At 35.7% G+C, this 26,379-nt stretch overlaps 1 protein-coding gene across 6 annotated transcripts in view; it reads left to right on the top strand.

Annotated features, from left to right (window-relative positions):
- mgl (low-density lipoprotein receptor-related protein megalin) overlaps positions 1-26,379 on the top strand; it is a 579,665-nt gene that overhangs the window by 86,812 nt on the left and 466,474 nt on the right. For 2 of the 6 annotated variants that reach the window (XM_073975917.1, XM_073975914.1), the window contains exon 2: positions 18,916-18,952. The exons of the other annotated variants lie outside the window; for them this stretch is intronic. The gene's annotated coding sequence lies outside the window, so the exon portion shown is untranslated. The remainder of the gene's footprint in view (positions 1-18,915; positions 18,953-26,379) is intronic. 6 annotated transcript variants of the gene reach the window in all.

The raw sequence follows: 26,379 nt of genomic DNA, 5'->3' as shown, positions 1-26,379 counted from the left end.
TTATGGCATCAATAATATTTGGAATGTAAAGGGAGAATTGTTATACAAAAATAACAAAAGTTCTTTCTTAATATAAATTTATTGAAGTCTTTGGTTGCTGAGAAAATTTTTAAAAATCCATTTTTCATGTGGTCTTTGTTTGCTTCAGAAAATCTTTAAAAAATCTACGTTTGTTGTGGTCTATGGTTGCGTAAGAAAGTCTTTAAAAATCCACGTTTATTGTGGTCTATGTATGCTATAGAAAATCTTTAAAAAATCCACGTTTATTGTGGTCTATGTATGCTATAGAAAACCTTTAAAAAATCCACGTTTATTGTGGTCTATGGTTGCTTTAGAAAATCTTTAAAAAAATCACGTTTATAGGGGTCTATTGTTGCTTTATCAAATCTTTGAAAAATCCACGTTTATAGAGGGGGATTGTTGCTTCTGGAAATCTTTAAAATATCCACGTTTTTAGGGTTCTATGGTTGCCTTAGAAAATCTTTAAACATTCTACGTTTATTGTGGTCAATGGTTTCTTTAGAAAATCTTTAAAAAATCCACGTTTATTGTGGTCTATGGTTGCTTTAGAAAATCTTTAAAAAATCCACGTTTAGACCCCTATGGTTGCTTCTGAAAATCTTTAAAAAATCCACGTTTTTTGTGGGCTATGTTTGCTTTAAAAAACCTCTAAAAAATTAACGTTTATTGTGGTCTATGATTGCTTTAGAAAATCTTTAAAAGATCCACGTTTATTGTGGTTGCTTTAGAAAATCTTAAAAAAACACGTTTTTAGGGGTCTATGGTTGCTTCTAAAAATCTTTAAAAATTCTACGTTTATTGTGATCAATGGTTGCTTTAGAAAATCTTTAAAAAAATTCACGTTTATTGTCGTCTATGGTTGCTTTGGAAAAACTTTAAAAAATCCACGGTTATTGTGGTCTAAGGTTGCTTTAGAAAACCTTTAAAAATCCACGTTTATTGTTGTTATGTTTGTTATTATGCTTGTATGTTCGTTCTTCTGTTCAATCTGGCTCTGGGTCTATCTCCAGTTCCAGAAAAGTGACTGTTTCGATGGGATGTAGCCACAGATCCACTGGAGTTATATGGGTAGGTTTGGCGGGGCAGTTAAAAAGGTGTTGTTTGTCGTGCGGGCCCATGCCGCATACTGGGCATATGTCTTGCACGGCGCGGTCGATTTCCGCCCAATAAGAATTTAGGCGACTGCAATATCCCGAGCGTAGTTGAGCTAAAACTACTCTAGTTTGTCGTGGCAGCTGACGCTCCCCAGCTGCAATAGATTGGGGATGTATTTCGAGGACTTTATTCACACTATAATTGCTTAAGGCCTTGGCAACTGTATCCGTGTGAATACTATTTAAACCTGCTTGATACGTTTGTTGATCTAGGGGTTCTCTCCTGTATCGTTGGACCTCTCCCTCAAGAGCATGGATATCCTACCTGATCTGCCTGTATGTGTCGGGCCTACCCACAAGATGGTGATTGGGGTGGCTCACACGGTAACATCCAAACAGGTACTGCAACGAAAGCATCTCATTGTGTTGCTTTACTGGAAGCATCTTTGCCTCCTCATGTAGATGGTCCACAGAAGATTTGAGGAGGCACCCTGGTGCTGTTCTCAAGTCGGCATTCTGGCAAGTTTAAATCTTTTTCCAATTCGTATCACATAATCTCGGGGACCAGACTGGCGCCGCATAGCTTACCACAGACCGACCTATCGCGTTATATATGGTCAACAAGGTTTCTTTGTCTGCACCCCAAGTGCTGCCGGCTAGGGACTTGAGGACCTTGTTCCTACTTTTTGCGCGCACGACGTGAAAATAGAATGTGACCCCTAAAATTTTGGGGCAGTTTGTGATCGGAATTCTGCCGTCGACCACGACATTCAATTCTCTTCCAAACTGCGCTGTCCATGTGGTGAACAGAGTGGCTTTTGATTTTGTGGCGAAAATCTGCATATTCCTCGAATGGAAAAGGGTGGTAAGATCGGTTAAATAGTTGTTCAGTCTCTCACAGATGTTATCAGGATAGGTACCCGACGCCAGGATCGTGCAATCATCCGCATACGTTACTATCTCGATGCCGTCTGGAGGGGGCGGACTACAGGAGAGATAGAGGTTAAACAGTTCCGGAGATATCACCCCACCTTGGGGAACTCCCTGTTTCACTCTACGGGGTTTGGACTTCTTGTTCCTGAATTCTACGTACGGCTGGCGTCCACACATATAATTGACTATTCAACGTTTCAAGCTTGGCCGGAGGGTTGTCTGCTCAATGTCCTCAAACAGCGTGGAGTGCCTGACTGTATCAAAGGCTTTTGATAAGTCAAGAGCAACCATCACTGTTCTATCGCACGGCCGTCTCTGGTTGAGTCCTTGACAAATATGTAATAATATGTGTGGTAATGGCGTGCAGCGCAGTTTTCGTTCTGTGCTGCTTACAGAATCCATGCTGATGATCGGTAACTTGATAGCTATTTCTGATACTGGGGAGGACTAAGGCCTCAAGGGTCTTTGCTACGGGCGACAAAAGCGAAATCGGCCTGTACGATTCACTTTCGCTGGCATCCTTGTCGGGCTTCCATAGTGGGACCACCCTGCCCATTTTCCAGACTTTGGGAACAATGAGGGTGGATAGCTACAAGTTGAGAACTTTAGTGAGATACTCCACTCCCGGCTCATCCCGCTGCTTCAGCATTACCATGGAGATTCCATCAGGACCCAACGCTTTGGAAGATTTAGCGTTCCTGATGGCATTCGCAACATCATCCATTATAAACTGTGGTGGTTCATCCTCGGCAGTAAGATATCTAATGCGACGTAACACTCTTCTCTTCGCCATGTCACCCTCGGGATGCTCGACAAACTGTCGATTAAAATAACTTGCGCACCTCTTCGGGTCAGCCAACGCAACGTCGCCAAACGTGACTTAGGTCCTATCTTCCCTTCTTCCAGAGTTCGAGAGTGACTTAACCGTTGCCCACAATTCACCATTACCGGCTCCAATGTTGAAACTCTTCAGAAGATTTAACTACTTGTTCCGCTTATGCTCGCCGACAAGCCTGTCAGCTCCTGACTGTGGGGTCATTGGGGTTGGTTCGGCGAAGCTTATCACGCTCATTTGCTAATCCCGTCGACTCTGCTGGGAAGTTTGGTCTTACTTCGGGTATTCGACCAGCAGGGACATGGCGAGTGGCTGCAGCAGTGATGATGTCTCGGAACGTCCTTTCCGCTACCCGAACATCAGAAGGATTGGGCAGTTCTCTGAAGCGGTGATTGGTGAACTCTCTGAAACCAGGCCAATCAGCTTTCTTATGATTGACGAATGTGCGGCGTTCAGAGCTAATGAAATCGGGTGGTCTGCTAATGGAGACAATTATGGGGAGATGGTCTGATCCAAGGGAAATGACGGGTTGCCAGGTAACGTCATTTGTCAGACCAGGTGACGCGATGATTATAACTGGCGAGCTGTGACACTCTCCTCTAATTCTGGTAGGGGCGTCCTCATTGACCGTGCAAAACGTAGAGCTGTCAATCTGCTCAGCCAGCGCTGTACCTCTCTGGTGGTTTCCGAGGGCCGAATGCCACATCTCATGATGCGCATTAAAATCCCCCAGGATCAGACGATTATGACCTTGCAATAGCGGGCTAATGTCAGGCCTATAATCGGGGACACATCTATTTCTCGGCGGGATGTATACATTCCATGTACGGGTCATTAGAGACAGGCTCAAGCGAGATAGGTCTGTATTGGACAGACTGGTGCCATAGGAAAGCCAATCCCCCACCTCCACTTCTGGTGCGATCTTTCCTCAGAACATTGTAACTATCACAATGCTCTAACCTGTGGTTGTTGTTCAGCTTGGTTTCCTGCACCGCCGCGACCTTGATGTTCTTCCGACTCATAAAATCTACTATTTCCTCGATCTTACCTCGGAGTCCATGGCAATTCAATCGCAAAAAGGCTGCATTTTGGGGATTGGATTGGGACAACAACGGCTGGTGTTAAAGGCTGCGTGTGCGGTTGTTGTCGAGGGGACTGCGGGGGAGTTTCGTAATCAGACGACGAGGGAGTCTCGTAATCCGACGACGACGTGGACGAGTCCAGAGCAACCCCTTAGATGCACCCACTCCTGACATCTATTGCATCTCACCGAAGGTTGGATGTGGGTGACGATGCGGATGTGACAAACTGAGCACAGATATATTGATGCTGGGGTTTCCTCCGTCCCGGCTCGGACCAATAGAATTCGGAGCAGGCATTCCGGGATATGCTGATCCCAATACAGAAAAACGAAACAAATACAAACATGTACACACTGAGGTGGCAGCCGCTGGTCGGAACATTCGAAAGAACCCGCTGCCGTGGGATTGGATTATTGTGGTCTATGTTTGCTTTAGAAAATCTTTAAAAAAAATTCACGTTTATTGTGGTCTATGGTTGCTTTAGAAAATCTTTAAAAAATCCACGTTTATTGTGGTCTATGGTTGCTTTAGAAAATCTTTAAAAAATCTACGTTTATTGTGGTCTATGGTTGCTTTAGAAAATCTTTAAAAAATCCACGTTTATTGTGGTCTATGAATGCTTTAGAAAATCTTTAAAAAATCCACGTTTATTGTGATCTATGGTAGCTTTAGAAAATCTTTAAAAATCAAAGTTTACTGTGGTCGATGCTTCAGAGAATCTTTAAAAAATAGAAGTTTACTGTGGTCTATGGTTGGTTTAGAAAATCATTAAAAAATCGACGTTTACTGTGGTCTATGGTTGTTTAAGAAAATCCTTAAAAAATCCACGTTTAGAAAATATTTAAAAAAAATCCACGTTTATTGTGATCTATGATTGTTTAAGAAAATCTTTATAAAATCCACGTTTCTAGGGGTTTATGGTTGTTTAAGAAAATCTTTAAAAAATCCACGTTTATTGTGGTTTATGGTTGCTTTAGAAAATCTTTAAAAAAATCCACGTTTATTGTGGTTTATGGTTGCTTTAGAAAATCTTTAAAAATCCACGTTTCTAGGAGTTTATGGTTGCTTAAGAAAATCTTTAAAAATCCACGTTTCTAGGAGTTTATGGTTGCTTAAGAAAATCTTTAAAAAATCCACGTTTATTGTGGTCTATGGTTGCTTTAGCAAATCTTTAAAAAAATCCACGTTTCTAGGGGTCTTTTGTTCCTCAAGAAAATCTTTAAAAAATCCACGTTTTTAGGGGTCTGTGGTTGCTTTAGAAAATCTTTAAAAAACCCAATTTTATTGTGGTCAATGGTTGCTTTAGAAAATCTTTTAAAAATCCACGTTTTTAGGGGTCTCTGGTTGCTTAAGAAAATACTGAAAAAACACGTTTATTGTGGTCTAGGGTTGCTTTAGAAATTCTTTAAAAATAATCCACGTTTATTGTGGTCTATGGTTGCTTTAGAAAATCTTAAAAAAATCCACGTTTATTGTGGTCTATGGTTGCTTTAGAAAATCTTTTTAAAAATCCACGTTTATTGCGGTCTATGCTTGCTTTAGACAATTTTTAAAAAATCCACGTTTATAGGGGTCTATGTTTGCTTTAGAAAATCTTTAAAAAATCCCCATTTCTAGGGGTCGATGGTTGCCTAAGAAAATCATTTAAAAAATCCACATCTATTGTGATTTACGGTGGTTGCTTTACTACTTTAAATTTTCTTTAATTCCTCCCTGCATAATTTCTGTCTCATAATCAAATTCTCACCTTTACGCCTGAATAACTATACAAATTAAAATCTCAGCAGCACAGTTATATAAGAAAACAACAATACGCCCAACATGACAACCATAAAAATATGAGAAATTCTTCTTGTTGTTGGCTTGATGCTTAGAACTTATTAATTCCACGGATGAATGCCGCCACTCTTGGTCGGTTTAGTTGACTGAATACCTGATTGTGAATAGCTGGTGCTGCTACTTGACTTAATGAATTCATGGGCCTTTAGCTAAGAAATAAAAAAACTCCACCTTCATTTCTAAGCGTCAGTGAGCCTAGGGGTAGCATCTTTCAAGCATTTCACTGTTCTTATACATATATCTACGGTTTGTAGGAGAAACTATCACAGTCATTTTCCTCGTCCTCCTACCAAACCAACATTCCTACTTTCTTTCTTGACAATAATCTCATAAAGCGAAATAGCAAAGTGGAAAAATGTGGTAAAGTAGCTGTAATCTTACATGGAATGACATGGTAAAGGCAACAGCGGTTGTACACAGCTTTTGGCGGCTTTTGAGTTGGTTCCTTGTCAATGACTGTTGCAGCAGCAGCAGTTGGCTTGCCATTAAACCGCATGAAACACATTTCTTATTTGAGAAAATAGTGAAGATAAAAGAAACCTGTAGTTGAACACGACTGTTTTTCTGTTAGCTGAAGCGAGTGTAATGTCATAGGGCGGCATAGCTAATTAGTTTGCTGTTTTGTAATGTGATGAGGGTAGAAATGTGTGGCTTAGAAATATCAAATTTCAAAAGAAATCAATTAACTTTGTAATAAAGGATCCAAGGACCTATTTCATGTGCTTAAATGCAAAATGAGGCGGTGATATATTTGGTTAACTTTAATTTTGGTTAATTTTTTAAGTTTTTTCTAGATATTGAAGGCCTGCTTGCACTCGACACTAAATTTACTTTGATTTCCCATTTCCATTTTATCCATTTCTCCTTATGCCATAATAATCGATCACTTCTTGTGTGTGCTTCTGAGACTGTTAAAAAGTTCATTACCTCATTGCTTAAATAGCAACGTGTTTCTCTTTATTCATGCTGTTAGCTTTTCTCTTGTTGTTGTTGTCATTACCAACATTTTAATGTTTTTGTAATAAGGCGTGTGTACTAACTACTCCACTCACATACACAATTTGAGATGTTTTCATGTGAACGACCCTTTTAACATATTTATAATAAATTCAACAACAGCACATACACGCAAACCAACGTAGCGGCCGCAACAGCTTCAGAGCACTTGCAGAAGAATACATTCATAATAACACCGTCATGGCAGTAACATCAGCAAATAACATAAATACCGCCAACAGTAATATTCATGTCTGTCAGTAGTGTTTTTGTTGGTTGCCAGCCAGCATCTCGATTTTACTTATTTTTCCTCCTCTATGCTTTTATTCACATGTTTTTCTTCTTCACTTCACTTGCCTTGCCGTGCTCTTCTTCTCCAGCAACCCACAATAGTGAATCCATAAAGATGTTGTAATAACATTGTTTATGCTGCTGCCTGCTGCCGTCGTATCCGTACATCAGTGGTTCTCGTTGGTTGGCTTTACTACATTATATGGTATATAATGAGATTTTGAGGTCGGCTTTTTGTTTGAAAACGTTGAAAGAAAAAAATATGAAATACAAACCGCGTCTCTTAAAGAGAGCTACTTTCCACATGTAGTACGTATTACGGAGGTTAATTTTTTTTAAAAAGCTTATGGATTTAATTAAAACAGGAATGTTGGATAATATTCAGTTAAAGGTTAAGATTTTCGTTGAATTGAAATAATGGATTTGTGTTCGAATTTAATTTTTTAAGAAGTTTTTAAGGTTAATTCTTGATGGAGGAGGATTAACAGAGGAGTTATACAACAAAAATTGAGACTTTTTATAGGACATAAAGGAGCCGCAGCGGTGTAATGGTAAGCATGAGCGCGCCAAGGAGATCTGTGGTTTAATTCCTGTCCTAAACGTTTGGCCGACGTGAACAAACCATTCAGCTGGCAGTTTATTCAAATTTTCTAAATATTCCGGAAAAATAAACTAACAATCAAAAACCAACTTTGTCTTTTTTATTTGTGACCTCAAGCCAAATGAATAGAAGAACCCAGCAAAAAAGTTTGGAAGTAGTGCAATGCAGAGTTATGATTTCAATACATCTTTCGACGCAGTCCACACGGAGTTATGAAAATGCACTGCGCTCGATACATTTTGGAAGCACTCGCTTAAAGATCCCTAGCCAAACAAGCCAATTTTTAATCCCTACAGTAGCAGTCTTTTTTCTGAACACAAGAAAGAGTGTTAAAATTCTAAGAATTTTTTTATAAAACAATTTTTTTATAAAATAAATAAAGAAATACAAACTAAAGTTATGAACTTTGCTGTAATGCACGAGACGCAAATTATTTTTGAAGTGGAGTTGGAGTTTTTTTGGAAATCTAAACTGAAGTGGGAGGAAAAATGAAAAACCATTTGGATGATGATGAATATCAATTTCGATGTCATAAAAAGCAGAGTATACGAAGTAAACTTAGTTACGATCAAATTTAATGGAGAGTTTTTATAATTTGTGTTAATGTAATAAAGTTAATATTCTTGTTTTACACGAATAAGCAATGTATTTTATTTATTTTGGGATATTTGCAATGTCTTGCATTTTATAACATCTTTAGACTGCATTTAAATTCAATCCAAAACACTACATCAAAGGCTGTGATTTGGATCGAAAATGGAGTGCATCCTAGCTGCGTGCTCTCTTGTAAAATTCATAGGTGAATTCATAGGAAAAGATGTACTCCAGCGGCAATTGTTCTAGTGATTTAACTGCATCCGCGGATGCAAACTTTTTGCTGGGAAGATTCTATCTATGAACAACTTCCCTTTAAGTAGTGTCGTATTATGTTCGCCGTCGATATAAAGGAATTCTCATACCAATGTACTCTACCTTAGCTTTAACAAACGGTCTTAAGAACAGGTATGCCTTAATCGATATACAATTTAATCGTAACCAAAACAGCCTATCATGAACCGTTATATAACGGCCATACCAAAACATGGGCCTATGTTGACTATTTTTCATGAAGAAGAAGTGATGACTCAGAATATTAAATGTCAAATTACAGATAGTACTTACTTAGCTGGCCCATTACAGAACATTTGTTCCATAAGCCGTACTAAGAGAAGATCTCCAACTCTCTCTGTTTAGTGCTTCGCTTTCTGGAATACCGCGTCCAGCGTTTAAAATACTAACGTCATATTAGCAAAAGCACAGAATATTTGCAGATTTACCTGCTAAAATTTCTTCGAAATACGAGTATGTTTAGCAACAATGAACAACGGCAACATGGAGCAACAAATTTCACAAAAATATTGCTAGCGATGCTGATGCTATTTGATATTGTTGCTATAATAAAAAAGCATCGGACACGCATACTCATATTTTGCAGCACACATGATCAACACATATCAGAAAAGAGAATATGCAACAAAGTTTCAACGGCTTAGCCATGTTTTCAGCAAACAATTGTTTTTGAGATCAGGGTTCCCAGTGTAATGCATTAAAAATCACGATAAAACTAATTCCACTTTTTCGTTCAAAGGACATGTGAATTGTTGGTGAAGCCGTTCAAAATATATATTTTTATTTTTAAACAATAATAATTCGTATTCTTTAGGTTCCACCATATGATGGGAGCATTTTGACATTAAATGACATCTTTTTTATTACTGCGTTGGCAACTCTAATCACAAAAAACACCCTCTGTTGCTAATTCGCTGCGACGAATGGTCAGCCGACTGCTAAATATGTAGCGTGGTTGTCGATTATGCCTAACGAAAAAAAGATTAGGCGTAAAAAACGAAATAAGCAAAAATGTACAAAAATAAATATGCGTTCGGTTGCTTATTTAGCCGTGTGTGTAAATATTGTGTAGCAGTTGAAGTGTACAGCTAATGCTAATGTTTTTAGATGCTAGCTTTTAAACCCTGGCCGCGTCTTGTCATTTCTTCATCCACTTGTTTGCGCCATCTATTCTTTAGCCTGCCAATTCTGCGTGCACCGCCATTCGGTCCGAATTTATACGCCTTTTTAGCGGGTTCATCATCGCTCATTCTTATAATATGGCCTAACCAGCGCAATCGTTGCATCTCGATAAGTTTATCTATACTGATGTCGTTATGTAGCAGATACAGCTCGTGGTTCATACGACGACTATATACACCGTCAACGCAGATTGGTCCATAGATCTTTCGAAGAATTTTTCTCTCAAACACACCAAGCACTGCCTTGTCTGCTTGCGCAAGTATCCAGGCTTCTGAACCATACATCAGCACGGGTAGTATCAGTGTTTTGTAAAGCGTTATTTTTGTTTTACGAGTTGTGGCTTTGTTTTTAAAGTGTTTACTTAAGCCAAAGTAGCATCTGTTGGCCTATAGTGTTGGCCTTCGTAGTATTTCACAACTGATGTTGTTGGTTGTGTTTACGGCGGTGCCGAGGTAGACGAAGTCCCTTACTACCTCAAAATTATAGGAACCAACGTCAACAGTTGGCCCGATCTCAATGGACGCATTGCGCGTCAACATCATCAGCTTGGTCTTCTCGCCGTTTACCGCCAGACCCACATGGGACATCGTCCCATGATGTCTATATCATCAGCATAAGCAAGTAACATGTGGCCATTGGTGTAGATTGTGCCACTTCTATTGACGTTTGCCTCCCGTATAACCTTTTCCAGCAGGATGTTGGAGAGATCACACGAAAGGCTGTCTCCTTGTCTGAAACCTCTTTTGGAGAGGTTCTTTCCGATTTTAACTGAGGACCTCGTGTCAGTTAAAGTCATTTTACAAAGCCGGATGAGCTTTACGGAGATACCAAATTCAGACATGGCTTGGAATTCCTTTGTCGAAGGCTGCTTTATAATCGACAAAAATGTGGTAGGTGTCGATCTGCATCTCTTGGGTCTTTTCCAGGATTTGTCGCAGGGTAAATATCTGGTCAATGGTGGACTTGCCAGGTCTAACGCAGCATTGGTATGGTCCAATTATCTCGTTGACCATAGGCTTTAGTCGTTCACACAATATCCCTGACACAATCTTGTAGGCAGTCGGGAGTAGACTTATGCCCCTATAGTTAGAGCATGCAGTCGTATCTCCCTCCTTGTGGACGAGGCACAGGATGCTGAGCTGTCTTTAACTTTTCTTGGCTGGGGGGTATACATTCAATACCATCTTCTGGGATTGGATCTGTGGTATCTTCGTCGTCTTCGCTGCTATTGGATACCAACAGCTTGGAAAAATGTTCTTTCCATATCCTGAGCACACTATTTGCATCAGTTACCAAAGTACCTTGCTGGTCTCTACAGGAGGATGTGCCTTTACCAAAGCCATCAGTTTGATGCTTGACTCTTTGGTAGAATTTTCGGACTTCATTCTGGTTCCTGTACATCTCGATTTTTTCACACGCTAGCTTTTCCATCTCTCTTTTTCCTGCGGAAAAGACGTTTCTCCTCTCTCCTTTTCTCCCGATACCACTCTCGTGCGCAACGCGTTGCTACGGATTGTAAAGTAGCCCTATATGCCGCATTTTTCTCTTCGGTAGCAGCACGACACTCCTGATCATAAAATGGATTCCTTGGTGGAGGTCTCTGGTATCCAAGTATGGATTTTGCGGCTGTTTGTATGGAGTGGGCAATACTTTGCCAATGCGCTGATATATTATCGGGATGAGTAATGTTTTGATTAAGCAATTGGGCTAGTTGAGTGGAATATGCTGTGGCTATCTGTTGTGATTGCAGCTTTCCTATGTCTAACTTTCGTGTTGTGTCCACAATTATTTTCTTAGTCGATGGTACGAGAAGCCGTTCGTTTACCTTCGGCATTTTCAAATGCCGGAATACTCTTCCATTGTGTGGCATATCAGTGAAAATAGTGGTCAATCTGGTTGCAAACAAACGGGATTAGCAACTTCAAGAGTGGCGTGCACTGTCTGTATCGCAGCGACATTACCTTGAATAACTCTGTCCGCTTGTCAGTAGTGTCATAATCCAATGTCTGGACACATGATGTATATAAACACATTTCTCGTAGCTTTCAGATGAACCGGATTTGAGCTTATTTCTTCTTCCTTTATTCAAAGATCCCTTTTCAAGCCAGTGGGTTATCAGAAAGTTCGTTGTTCGTCGCATATACTGTGATAGTTGAAAGGTTTCGTCCAGAAGATGATGTTTTAGGAAGTGCTGGCCTCTACTTTATCGTGCCACAATGTTGGTGACTAGATACGAGCTATATATATATATACATATATATATATATATATATATATATATATATATATATATATATATATATATATATATGTTGCAAGAAGTATTGCAAAAATTAGTTTTTTTTTTTGATTATTTACTTTAAACAAAATGTATGTACGAACGTGACACGCGAGTAATGATAGTATTATCATTACAAATACATATATCAATATGATTTATTATCTTAATATTTTTTATAGCTAAATATCATTCCCTCTTCCCTTCAATCTCTTAATTTTCTGTTTATTGTTTGTTAACATACATTTTTATTATATTGATAAACTTATAGATTTTGTTCTCATCACTATTGTAATTTTAATACCACTTTGTACAATTTCCCTGTCGACACATTTGAATTTACTGTTATTTCATAATTTTCATTTCCTGTTAAACATATTTTTCAAACAATATTATTTTGTCACTTTCATATTTCCCTTTGAATAAATAAGTTGTACAATAAAAATCAATTTCAATTTGAATTCAAAATATATTGAATTTTCAATAAAAGATTAAAGAACGAATATCAAAAGGATTTAATAATTGAATAAACCACCAAAAACATTACTGGCGCAGTCGAGAAAAAGGACCTTTATATCAAGAAGCTGAAGCTAAAGGAACGTATCTTTAATTTAAAAAGCTTAAGCTTTTGAGAATACAATTACAAATCTATCTATTTTCAGTTTTTCTAATATCAATTTTGGAGGGAAAAATTCATATACTAGGATACTAACCAATCAAATCTAACAATTCAGGAGCAAAAAAGAATACATTTAGCAAGAAACAAAACTATATATTTTCAAATTTTAGAGGAAAAGGGAAATAAATATATCAAGATGACATCATCAAACAATCCACATAACAATATCAATGCCCAACCTTCTCTCGTCCTTTCGATAAATGATGTACTTAAGGATGCTCAAAGAATTAATGAATTCAGAGGTGATAGCAGTTATGCACTGACATCGTTTATTAGGGAAGTTGATACGGTGCTTTCCTTGGTAGAAACGAATGTTGAAGCAAGCAGCTACATATTCAATCGTATTATTTTAAATAAAATCCAAGGAGAGGCTCTCCATGTGTTGAGATCATTGGGGCCCAATCCCGTTTGGAACGAAACCAAGAAAATATTAATTCAGAATTTTGGCATAAAAGAATCGTACCACCAGCTTTACCAAGAAGCGTTTGGAGCAGCAAATAATGGTATCGTAAACTATTATACACATTTATTATCAATATTATGTAAGATTAATGAGAAATATGAATACGACCCTGAGAAGCCTATAGAATTTAGTCCAGATAATGCGGAGAAGATAATTTTAAGAACTTTTATTAATAACATAGATTGAAATTTGGCTTCCGTTGTCATAAATAGAAACGTATCGAAATTAAGAGATGCGTACAATTTACTCGAACAACAAGGTCTTATTAGAAATAATTTTAAAAAACCATTAAACTATACAAATTTTAAAAGTAGGACACAACATACTCAAAATATACCGCAGAACTTCAGTCATAATGATCACAGCCGCAGTAACAACGCTATAATCCCAAGATTAAATTTAAATTATAGTAACCGAAATCAAAATAGATCAACAAATCCAAATTTTTCTAATAGGAGTTATATAAATTATAGTAATAGCAATCAGCATCACAATGCACAAACTCGGATATTTCGAACAAATCCTCAAAATATTCCAAATAATTATAATAATAATTTTAGCAATCAAACACAAAATTTTAACAACCAGAATAATTCTCAATACTATAGTAATAATAGTAGCAGATATAGACAGTCCGTTCCCAATGAAATGGAGATCGACCACCTGGATGCAATGGTCGACTATCCAGAGGAGGGAGATAATCATTTAAATTTTCATTTAACTGCCTCAAAAAGGCACTTCCAATAATAAATCTCACAATAGGTAAAAATAGAATCAAAACATTGATTGATACTGGGTCTACAACTTCATTGTTGAATGAAAAGAAATTGTTAGAATATGAAAGAAAACCCTTAAAAGAAAAAATATATTTTTCATCATTAAATAGTAAAACAGATATTTTGTATGAGATTGTAACAGATTTACCCCTAGAATTTGGAGAAGATGCCACTATGTCGTGGAAATTAACTGATTTCGGTGACAAATACTTTGACGCTATATTAGGTCAAAATATTTTACAACCATTAGGAGCGAAAATAGACTTAGGAAATGAAACATTGACTATAAATGGGAAGATCATACCATTTTTTAAATATTGTCCATATGAATCTCAAGAAATATATCAACTAGAACATCTCGATATTGATGAAAAAGTATTGGTACATCTGTTTTCGAAATTAAATGAAGAGGAAACATCCGCTTTAAAAACTCTCTTAGACACTTTCAGTGATTTAATATATACTGAAGGTCAAATATTAGGAAATACAAATGTTGTACAACATGAAATAAAAACAATGAATGATAAACCTATTTATACTAAAATGTATCGCTATCCACATATCTATGAAAAGGAAATTTCCAATCAGATAGATGATATGTCCATTGTGGATAGTACCCAAAAAAGAGGACTTTTCCGGGGAGAAAAAATTTCGTTTGGTGGTGGATTATCGTAAATTAAACGAAATTACTATAGATGATAAATTCCCAATACCTAACATAGATAATATCTTAGATAAATTAGGAAGAGCCCAATATTTCTCCACAATTGATTTGGCGAAGGGTTTCCACCAAATTTTAGTCAAGCCTCAAGACCGATGCAAAACTGCCTTCTCTACACCATATGGGCATTACGAATTTATCCGAATGCCTTTTGGACTAAAAAACGCACCGGCAACATTCCAGCGACTAATTAATAGTGTTCTGCGAGAGTTCATAAATAAAATATGTGTCGTATACTTAGATGATATACTCATATTTTCTACAAGCTTTCAGAAACACATTTCAAATATAAATTCAATTTTCCAAAGACTAAGAGAAGTAAATTTAAAAATACAAATAAATAAATGCACATTTTTTGCCAAAGAGACAATGTATTTAGGACATTTATTAACTACTGAAGGAATCAAGCCGAATCCTTCGAAAATTGAAGCGATTTTAAAACTCAATATTCCTCAAACTGTAAAAGGTATAAAATCTTTCTTAAGTATGGCAGGATTTTACAGAAAATTTATAAAAGATTTTTCTAAAGTCGCATTTCCTATGATTAGATATTTAAGAAAAAGAATACGACTAAATGTAAATGACCCGAATTATATAAATGCATTTGAGAAATTGAAACATATTCTTACTCAAGCACCGGTGCTTAAGTACCCGGACTTTGAGAAACCATTTCAATTATCTACAGATGCAAGCAATGACGCAATTGGCGCTGTTTTACAACAAAATGGACACCCAATATGTTATGCCAGCAGAACTTTGAATCAGCATGAAAAACATTATTCAGCTACAGAAAAAGAGCTTTTGGCAATTGTTTGGGCCACAAAATACTTTCGCCCCTACTTATATGGAGTTAAGTTTGAAGTCCTTTCTGATCACCAACCCTTAAGATGGTTGTTTGTTAAGGCACAAAGTAGAGATTTAAATCCTCGACTTTTTAGATGGATGCTGAAACTCAGTGAATTCAATATAAATGTGAATTATATTAAGGGCAAAGATAACAATGTAGCTGACTTCCTAAGCAGGATAAACAATGATACTGGTGAGATAAACCATATTGATGACGACAGCAGTTCATTATATAATAATAACGATGCTGAATTAGCCACAGTTCATTCACAAGTAGAAGGTGATAAAGATTATATAGGTATATTGGACACAGTGGTTAATAGATTTAAGCATCAAATTATTTTAACAGACAACAAAACGAAAGATTTAGAACACATACATGGAAATACAAGAATTTTCATATCGTCTACAGACTTAGAGAATAATCTTGATAAAATTCTGAAGGAAAATATAGATAAGGGGAAAATAGGCATATATACTGAATTAAATGATCACAAATATAATATTCTTCAAGAAAAATTAAAAGAGTTATTTCAAGGGAATATAGCTGTTAAGTTTGTTAGATGTTCGTACTTCGCAAGAGATTTAAATTCAGAAGAAGAAACATATCAACAAATAAGTCATTATCACCGACATGAAACTGGACATGCTGGCATTACAGAGAACTATGAAGGTTTAAAAAGGAAAGTTTATTATCCTAATTTAAAAACATTTATACAAAAATATATAAATAATTGCGACACTTGTAACAGATCAAAGTTTGACCGTAAGCCCATAAAAGATAAATTTAAATTAACTGAGACACCGACTGATACAGGGCAAATTATTCATATGGATATTTACACTAACTCGAAATCAAACTTCTTAACATTTATCGATCGATTTTCCAAATTTGCCACTGCATACTATTTAGAGGACCGAAACAATCAGACAATACTTGAGAAAATACGATTATATAAATCACAGAAAGGATATTTTAAAAAAATAATAACAGACAACGAATTTAAAAGTATAAACATAAAAGAGTATTTTAAAGAAGAAGGAATAGAGTTGCATTTAGTGAAACCAAATACACATACAGGTAATGCAGATATAGAACGATTGCACAACACTCTTTCGGAAAAAATTAGAGTATTGTATATAGAAGAAAACTCATTAGGTATTAAAGATAAAATGAGTAGAGCAATCGAACAATATAATAACAGCTACCATTCCGTAATTAAGGAGAAGCCTTTTGTAGTTGAATCTGGAAATTGCAATAAACAGAAAATATATGATAGAATTTTAAAAAATAAAAAAAATAACATTCAAAAAAAGAATTTAAATAGAGAAAATTACACTGAACATAGAGATATAGGATTTATCAAAAATTATAAATCTGTTAGACATAAGGAAGAGCCAAAATTTAGACTTTGTGATTTACGAGATATCCATAATAGTAACATAAAACGTGAAGCCAAATTTAGTGGATTATTAAACACACCTCAGAATGTTCAATAGACAATGTTTAAATTATGTTAGAGAAATTCAATCTTTGTGATGTATGTATTCGTTTGTATCATCAGTATATATACACATACACATTAAGACTAGAAAAAATTGTAACTTACTATGTTATCGTTTAAGATGCTTATCATTATTTTAATCCTAAAATCATCATAACTTGTTATAAGAAATCAATATCATTCATTCTAATCATATTTCATTGTACTAATCATTGTAATCTATATATACCATTACTTTTTGTAAATAATTCTTGTTCTCATCTCATCTACATATTATTGATATTTACTGTTGTTTACTCTATTCTAAAAGCTGTAACTTGATAGGCATTTTCAAATTCAATTTAATATTGTAATCCTAAAAACAACAACATTACATGATTGTTTAATGGGGGAGAAGTAATGATAGTATTATCATTACAAATACATATATCAATATGATTTATTATCTTAATATTTTTTATAGCTAAATATCATTCCCTCTTCCCTTCAATCTCTTAATTTTCTGTTTATTGTTTGTTAACATACATTTTTATTATATTGATAAACTTATAGATTTTGTTCTCATCACTATTGTAATTTTAATACCACTTTGTACAATTTCCCTGTCGACACATTTGAATTTACTGTTATTTCATAATTTTCATTTCCTGTTAAACATATTTTTCAAACAATATTATTTTGTCACTTTCATATTTCCCTTTGAATAAATAAGTTGTACAATAAAAATCAATTTCAATTTGAATTCAAAATATATTGAATTTTCAATAAAAGATTAAAGAACGAATATCAAAAGGATTTAATAATTGAATAAACCACCAAAAACATTACTCGCGTGCAAATACTTAATCATTTGCGAAAGCACGAAAAAAAATTAAGGTAGCGATACAGTCAATGCATTTTCCCAATTTGAACTTCTATATCTCAATAACGGTAAAACCTACGAAATAATCATAAAGGTCAATCTTGTAAAAAAATTTCATACCTACAACATTTTCTTTTGTCTCATTTCGATAGAACTTGCGGTTTCCAAGCAAAATCGGGAACACCTAAAAAAACTCTAAAAATGCCGACTTGAATAGCGATTTTTTTTCTCATCTATGAACATTGTAGTTTCAGAATCCGCAAAAACTTCGCAGGTGTAAGCACCTTCCATTTAAAGTTGCTTCATGAGTATCGTATTTTTCAAAATGGTTTGTGCGTGACCTTTTTTAATAATTAAATTTAATGAACGTTATTTTTGGCATTAATAGGCAAAATTTCCTTCATTCTCGCTACAGGAAATCATATTTGAGAAATAACGTCAAAAAGTCATAACCCTAATGGACACCGGTCGTTGCTATAAACAAAATGCGTATACGTAATATCACACGTTAGTTTGTATGACATTATTCAGAGGTTTTTGAACTAGGACAGTGAATTAGGTCGTTCAATTGCCCAACTCTAATTCTATTGCTCATATCAATTCGGTTTTACATACGATTTAAACAGACATTTTTACGTATTAATCGCTGAAAAATTGAAAAATGTCGTATTAATGCCAAGCAATATTATCTGTTCCAATTGCACCTAGATTTGAAACTAAAATATTTTCTTTATAAATTATTTTATTTGACACATTTTTTACATTATAAAAATTTTCATTACACATTTTCGTTCAACAACGAAAAATTTTGAAGTTGATAAAAAATAAAATCAGTTACGGATATTTGAGATTAGTATTTAAAACAGAAAAAATGTCATCAGATAAATAAATAAGAATTTTCGTATAAAAATCTGTTTTCTGAAAAAATAATATTTGAAATTAATAAGTTTTAAATATTTAAGTATAAATAATGAAGTATTTTTTCTGTTACTTTAAATAATATTTTCTTTTATTCCTTTACAGGTAAATATGAAAGCTCTTATAATGCATCATTAGAAACGTAAGTTAAACATTTTATTTATTTTTATTGTATGGTTTAAACATCAAAATTTGATTAATACGAAAAAATTCCAATGGAATGACTTCGTTTAGTCCAAAAGGCTTTAGCTGAGGTTCCTTTGATTTTAACTGAGAAACATTTATTAGTTACTGCCAGACCGCGAACTTGTACCAGCGTTTTAATGAAACTCTCAGGCATTTCTTATTTTAAATTCGATGGTAGAATTGACATTTCCGTCAATCATTCGGTGGTGGTTCATTAATGGTAGTTCATTTAAACATTAAACCTTTTGTAATTTTGGGAAAGTTTGCCTTACGTTTCACTCAACTAAAGCTACTATTAGAAGTTAGTTATTTTTAACTGATGTGAATTTATATAGTTGCCTGAAAGTATGCAGCAGACAATCAACATTTGTCAGAATACGTAGACCGTCAAAAGGATTTCTATTTCAAGTAGAGTGTTGAAAAGTTCATACTTATCTGAAAATTTGTTTGGTACGGTACTGTTCGGAGAGGACCGCGTGTCTTTTTACGTGATCTTACAAAGCTATTTTTGTTTTGTGGGTAGGTAGGTGAGGTGAAAGAAATCTCCCTTGTCCCTTTTGGTATGTTGTGGAATTGTGTAACTCATTTTTGGATAAAATGCCTTACAGAGTGCCTTCGTCTGCCACAATAACAACATCCTAATACGCCTGAAGATCGGCTTAACCACCCGTGAAACGTAGCGTAGTGGTTGGATGCGTGGGACTCCTAATTTTTCAATGTATCTCTTAGGTCTAAAAGCTCTACTCGAAAGAGAATTAATTAAATATCACTATAAGAATCAACAAACGGTTCTTGATGTGAGATATGGTCCCACCTATTCAATTTAAGATGTTTTAGAAATGTATGCATTTATCAAATATGTATGACCTAAAATTCATTCACTGGGTGGCCTCTCAAAAAATTTAAATTCCGTAAGAAAAAAAAACAACTACAACGTTTTTCAATTATTTTCCCCGTGCCATTACAAAAATCATACAAGACATCTAAATCAACTTAATATGTCATGTAATCATACCCAATATAGACATCATCGTCATCAACATCAAGACAATTTGTGCAGACATTATCAAGACATAATAATAAATGATGATTTCAAGCAATTTTGGGTGAATGAGAAAAAAAACAAAAGAAGAAGAAGAAAAAACTAAAGTAACAACAGAATACCGCCAACATCGTCAAACGAAGATACAAAAAAATCTCAACAGTCAAATTGCTTATTACTCCCCAGACAAGCATTACGGTGACAAGCTGCCACTATAACAACTGACATTCACAATCATATATGGAATATTTGAAATTTATGTAAATTGCCCGATGAGGAGGGTGTGTAAGATATGGGAAAATAATACGAATTGAAGCTAAATAACATTTTAGATTTGCTTTGCAATTCTTGCTTATCTTTTGCTCGTTTATTTCAAATAACATTTTTTTTAAATAGTGAGTTATGCGATTTTCTTCTCCCTTCACAATATTACGCATATTTAACACAAAATGTTGGCCTGATTTGAAAGTAATTTCAGTGATTTTTATGGAACTCCAGAGAGTCATAACAGCGAGGGGATTATGGAGATTTGTGGCAAGCGGAGATAAAAAACAAAACATCTAAATAGGATTTTACACAAGTATTTTTCTGGGTTTCTTGCTGTTGTGCTCACCACCAGCAATCATCACATTTAACACATTTACCCGCAGCTTTATGATTTGATTTAAAACCACAATTTATAACTGTAATAATTACATTTGACCTCCGCCCATTTTGGCATTCGGTAATAATGGAGCCAACACTCAGAGTAAAAAAAAAATGCATAAATATATTCTCAAGTGCCCATACATATTTTTAATAGCAGAGTTTTAAATTTTCCCATTATTATTTTTTTTGTTGGTTGGCCATAAATATTCATTTATTTCAATTTTTAAAATGTCATTCACATTCAGTTTAGGTTTTATTTTTCGTAGTTGGTCAAACTCCAACCAAAGAATTTATGTTAAATGGTCTGTACGCAAATCTACTGGTACTTCGACGTAATGGGCCACATGTAATTTGGTTAGGGGAATGTAGAACATTTTATAAAGCAAAAATGTCATAAAACAATTGTCAAAAAAAAGAAAGAAAGAAGTGGAAAGAAATTTTAGTTTTTCAGATAGTATTGTGGGGTCACTGTGAATACGGATAGAGGAATATTTTGTTACTTCATTGTGAATTAAAGAAATGTATGAACTTTTGTAATTTGGCTTAAATTTAAAAATCCACGTCTATTTCGGTCTATTGTTGTCTTAGAAAATCTTTAAAAAAATACACATTTTTGTGGTCTATGCTTACTTTAGGAAATCTTAAAAAATACAAGTTTATTGTGGTCTATGGTCGCTTCAGTAAATCTTTAAAAAATCCGCGTTTATTGTGGTCTATGTTTGCTTTAAAAAATCCACGTTTATGATGACCTACGGCTGCTGCAGAAAATCTTTAAAAAATCCACGTTTATTGTGGTCTATAGTTGCTCCTAAAAATGTTTAATGCTTGTTTCATAAGCCGAACTAAGAAAAGATCTCCATTTCTCTCTATTTGTTGCTTCGCACTCTCAAATACCGCGCATTTTCATCTCTTCATCCACTTGTTTGCGCCATCTATTCCTTGGCCTGCCAATTCTGCGTGCACCGCCAAGCGTTCCGTATTTATACGCCTTTTTAGCGGGTTCATCTTCGCTCATTCATATGATATGGCCTAGCCAACGCAATCGCTGCATCTCGATACGTTTAACTATATTCATGTCGTTGTATAGCAGATACAGCTCGTGGTTCACGCGACGTCGATATTCACCGTCAACGCAGATTGGTCCATAGATCTTTCGAAGAATTGTTCTCTCAAACATACCAAGCACAGCCATGTCTGCTTGCGTAAGTACCCAGGCTTCGGAGCCATACATCAGCACGGGTAGTATCAGTGTTTTGTAGAGCGTTATATTTATACCCTCAGCCTTTAGGCTAGAAAGGGTATATGAAGAAAAGACAAAATTTTTTAGTTTTCCATAAGAAAAAAATTAAAAATTTTTTTTTAAGCTACATGAATGATTTTTGGTACATACATTGGAGAAAAAATCCCATTCTTAAATCTGTTCGAGATACTAAATTTGGTTGTTGCGCGCAAAAGTTATGGCGGTTTCAATTCTGATAAAAAGAAAAAAATCTTTAAAAGACTCTAATCATTATATTGAGAAACTCTCTTAATTAGGGGCTCCCTACATACTATATGGTTACTGAGGTCCCATAACTTTAGTGAAAAAGTTGTAAATTTTCGCGGAAATTAGGAAAGCATTCAAAACAATTGGTAGTTTACAACTTATTCTAATAAAATTCTAGCTGTTTATGCATCTGAAAAATATATAAAAAAAATATGTACGTAATCTAAACATCGCGAAGATTCAAATGAAACCAAAACTATACAAATCCGTTTAGCGGTTTGCATATTATAGCAAAAAACAAAAAATATATTGAGGAAATTTATACAATTTTTGTAAGAGAAAATATTTATTAAAATTTATTTTGTGAGTTAGTTGAACAAAATGTAAGAAAAATAGGTCGGAGTTTTTCTTCTATTTTAGTTAAATTCCACGCAATAAATCACATTTTTTTATTCTAATCACTTCTCGAAAACACGCTAACATCTAGCAGAAGATATGGATATCTTTCAAATAAATGTTGGGTTCCTTTAAGTGGGGTATAATCTTGAAATAAAATTGTATCGGGTAATGTTCATTTTGAAATGCGTGTAAATCGCGAAATCCTCAAAATCACTTGATGCGCATGCGGTTTACCAATACAGCGAATTCTTCTCTTTTAATTTGTACACATTTGCCAGGATTTACTTTGGCCGCTAAGATGTAGCATCGTCTGCAGTTTAGTGTGCAACAAACTGTATTACGCTTATATTTTGCACAAAGTGCATACACTTTTTATGCGCATCCGATTTCACTATCAACCATGAGAAAATACATCGATCTAAACATATTTCAATAAAATCCATCAAGAACCGTGGATGTAGCATCACACAGTATTTTTTGGATAAATCGGATACAGCTCCCATGCCACTAAATTTTTCAAACCGCTGTTTTCGCACAAACGCGAGTGATAATTCACTTTCTTCATTGAAATGGAAACGATCCACATAAAACGCGAGTTAGTCTGCGATATTTTGAAAAACATTTTTTGCAAATTTTCAATTTTTGCAGTAGCCATTTCCGCCGTTCTAGTAGATGGATTTTTACGATCTGTGATTCATATGATCCGGATCGTCGAGAAACTAAAATATCGCGGGGTACCAGCACACTCAAAACGATATTGTAAATACTGTACCCAAAAAATAGGTTTTTTAGAAAAAATATCGCACTAAATTTTGGCCTTTGGCAGTAGATTACTCTGCTGCTGTGTGGGCTACATACTTAATATACATATCAGATTATGCGAAATCGCGAGTTCTTTAGTCCTATAATTGGTTTTTCGAAATATCCGAATGCGCGTCCCAGTTACATAAAAAATACAAAAAACACCTGAAATCCGGCTTCAAAATGTCAGCATCCATAAAAGGTGGATGCAGTGGAAATTTTGGAAAGTGATACATTAGAAGTGTAATCTTCATTTTGTATTCTCCAACTTTTACTTTGGACAGATGTCCGTCATTTGAATGGTTTAATCAGAAATCGAATAGGAATGTAAAAACCCTGTTTAGATTCAACGTGTTTTTACCTATGGTTTTTCCTTTACGCGGTCGTAACTACCACGTAAATTAAATTTTTTTGCTAAATTTTTGAGCTTTGTACAAAAACATCTAAATTAATCCAGCAATAGTCATAGTTACTGGCAAACTACAATAGTTCGCGTATTATAATAGTGCAAACCTTGGCTTCATGGAAACTAAAAAATTTTGACTTTTCCTCATATACACTTTCATACGGGCAAAATGTGCCTCATCGAAATAATGGTTTTAGACCCCAAGTATGTTTGGACGAAATGTGCTTCAGACAATTTGGAGTCGATTGAGCAATGTCCGTCCGTCTGTCTGTCTGTCTGGCTGGCTGGAGCGCACGATTACTCTCGAAGGGATGAACCGATTCGGTTCAAATTTTGGCTTTCGTAATATTTTGCCCATACTTAGTTTAAGTTCGAAGATGCGCTATATCGGTCCACTCCTTCCGGTAGCTCCCACACAAAAGTTCGAAAATATTCGGAAAATTTGTGCGCACGATAACTCTTGAAGGTAGTAATCGATTTGGTCCATACTCTGCACATCGTGAAAATTGTACCAGACTTAGATATGGTTTCAATATGGACTCAATCGCCCAAATTTTTTAAAACCCCCTAAATACATACGTTTTTTTGTTTCAAAATACACAGGCTGATGGTATATCTCTGTCGGCAAAGCCGACTGATACTTTTTTACTTGTTGTTTGACGAGATGTGTCTTTGTTTTTAAGCTGCTTACTTAAACCAAAGTAGCATCTGTTGGCCAATACAATTCTTCTTTTTATTTCACAACTGATGTCGTTTGTTGTGTTTACGGAGGTGCCGAGGTAGGCGAAGTCTTTTACTACCTCAAAATTATAGGAACCAACTTCCACAGTTGGTCCGAGCTCAATGGACGTATTGCGCGTCGACACCATTAACATGGTCTTCTCACCGTTTACCTCCAGACCCACTTTAGCAGATTCTCCTTCGACCTTCATAAAGGTATCAGTTACTTCTTTTACTGATCGTCCCATGATGTCTATATCATTAGCATAAGCAAGTAACATGATGCTATTGGTGTAGATTTTGCCACTTTATTGATGTTTGCCTCGAAAAGGCTGTCTCCTTGTCTGAAACCTCTTTTGGTACAAAACTCTTCGGGGAGGTTCTTTCCTATTTTAACTGAGGACCTGGTGTCAGTTAAAGTCATTTTACAAAGTCGGATGAACTTTGCGGGGATACCAAATTCAGACATGGCTTTGAATACCTTTGAACGCAGCGGGCTGTCGAAGGCTGCTTTATAATCGACAAAAAGGTGGTATGTGTCGATCTGCATCTCTTGGGTGGTCTCCAGGTTTTGCCGCAGGGTAAATATCTGGTCAATGGTGGACTTGCCAGGTCTAAAGCCGCATTGGTATGGTCCAATTATCTCGTTGATCATATGCTTTAGTCGTTAGCACAATATCCCTAACAACACGATCTTGACCTTTTGGTAGAATTTTCGGACTTCATTTTGGTTCCTGTCCATCTCGATCTTTTCACACTCCCGCTTTTCCACCTCCGTCTTATTCCTGCGGAAAAGACTTTTCTCCTCTCTCCTTTTCTCCCGATATCTCTCTCGTGCGCTACGCGTTGTTACGGATTATAATGTAGCCCTATATGCCGCATTTTTCTCTTCGGTAGCAGCACGACACTCCTGATCATACCATGGATTCCTCGGTGGTGGTCTCTGATATCGAAGTATGGATTTTGCGGCTGTTTGCATGGAGTGGGCAATACTTTGCCATTGCGCTGATATGTTATCGGGATGAGGAGTGCAATTTGGCTAGTTGAGTGGAATATGCTGTGGCTATCGGTTGTGATTGCAGCTTACCAATGTCTAACTTTCAAGTTGTGTATGTTCGTACTTTGTTTGCTACGTTCAACCGGGTGCGTACCTTTGCTGCAACAAGGTAGTGGTTCGAGTCTATGTTTGCTCCTCGGAACGAACGCACATCCAACACGCTCGATGAATGTCTTCCATCTATCACAACGTGATCAATTTGATTTCTTGTTTTCTGATCTGGAGACAGCCAGGTGCCCTTATGGATGTCGAGATGTTGAAATCTGGTGCTGCTAACTACCATGTTTTTTGCCGTTGCGAAGTCTATCAGCCTCATACCATTGTCAGATGTTTCACTGTGGAGACTGAATTTTCCGACTGTTGGGCCAAAGATATTTTCCTTTCCAATTTTGGCATTAAAATCGCCTAGAATAATTTTAATGTCATGGGCAGGACAACGGTCATATGTTTCTTCTAAGCGCTCATATAAGATATCGTTGGTCAGTTCGTCCTTGTCTTCAGTGTGAGCATGAGCGCTAATAATGCTGATGTTGAAGAATTTTGCTTTTGTTCGAATTGTAGCAAGTGTTTTAACCTCCGGCCAACTACAAATCCGCAACTAAACTCGTGCTTTGTGGTCTATAGTTGCTCCTAAAAATGTTTAAAAAAAGTTTATTGTTCCTAAAAATGTTTAAAAAATCCAAGTTTTTTGCTCCTAAAAATGTTTAAAATATTCACGTTTATTGTGGTAAATAGTTGCTCCCAAAAATGTTTAAAAATACACGCTTATTGTGGTCTATAGTTGCTCCTAAAAATGTTTAAAAAATCCCCATTTATTGTGGTCT

This window comes from Musca autumnalis, unplaced genomic scaffold (assembly GCF_047663935.1).
Source record: "Musca autumnalis isolate F117 unplaced genomic scaffold, ASM4766393v1 scaffold_3, whole genome shotgun sequence".
Taxonomy (NCBI): Eukaryota; Metazoa; Arthropoda; class Insecta; order Diptera; family Muscidae; genus Musca; species Musca autumnalis.
This window is presented reverse-complemented; position numbering and strand designations above follow the sequence as displayed.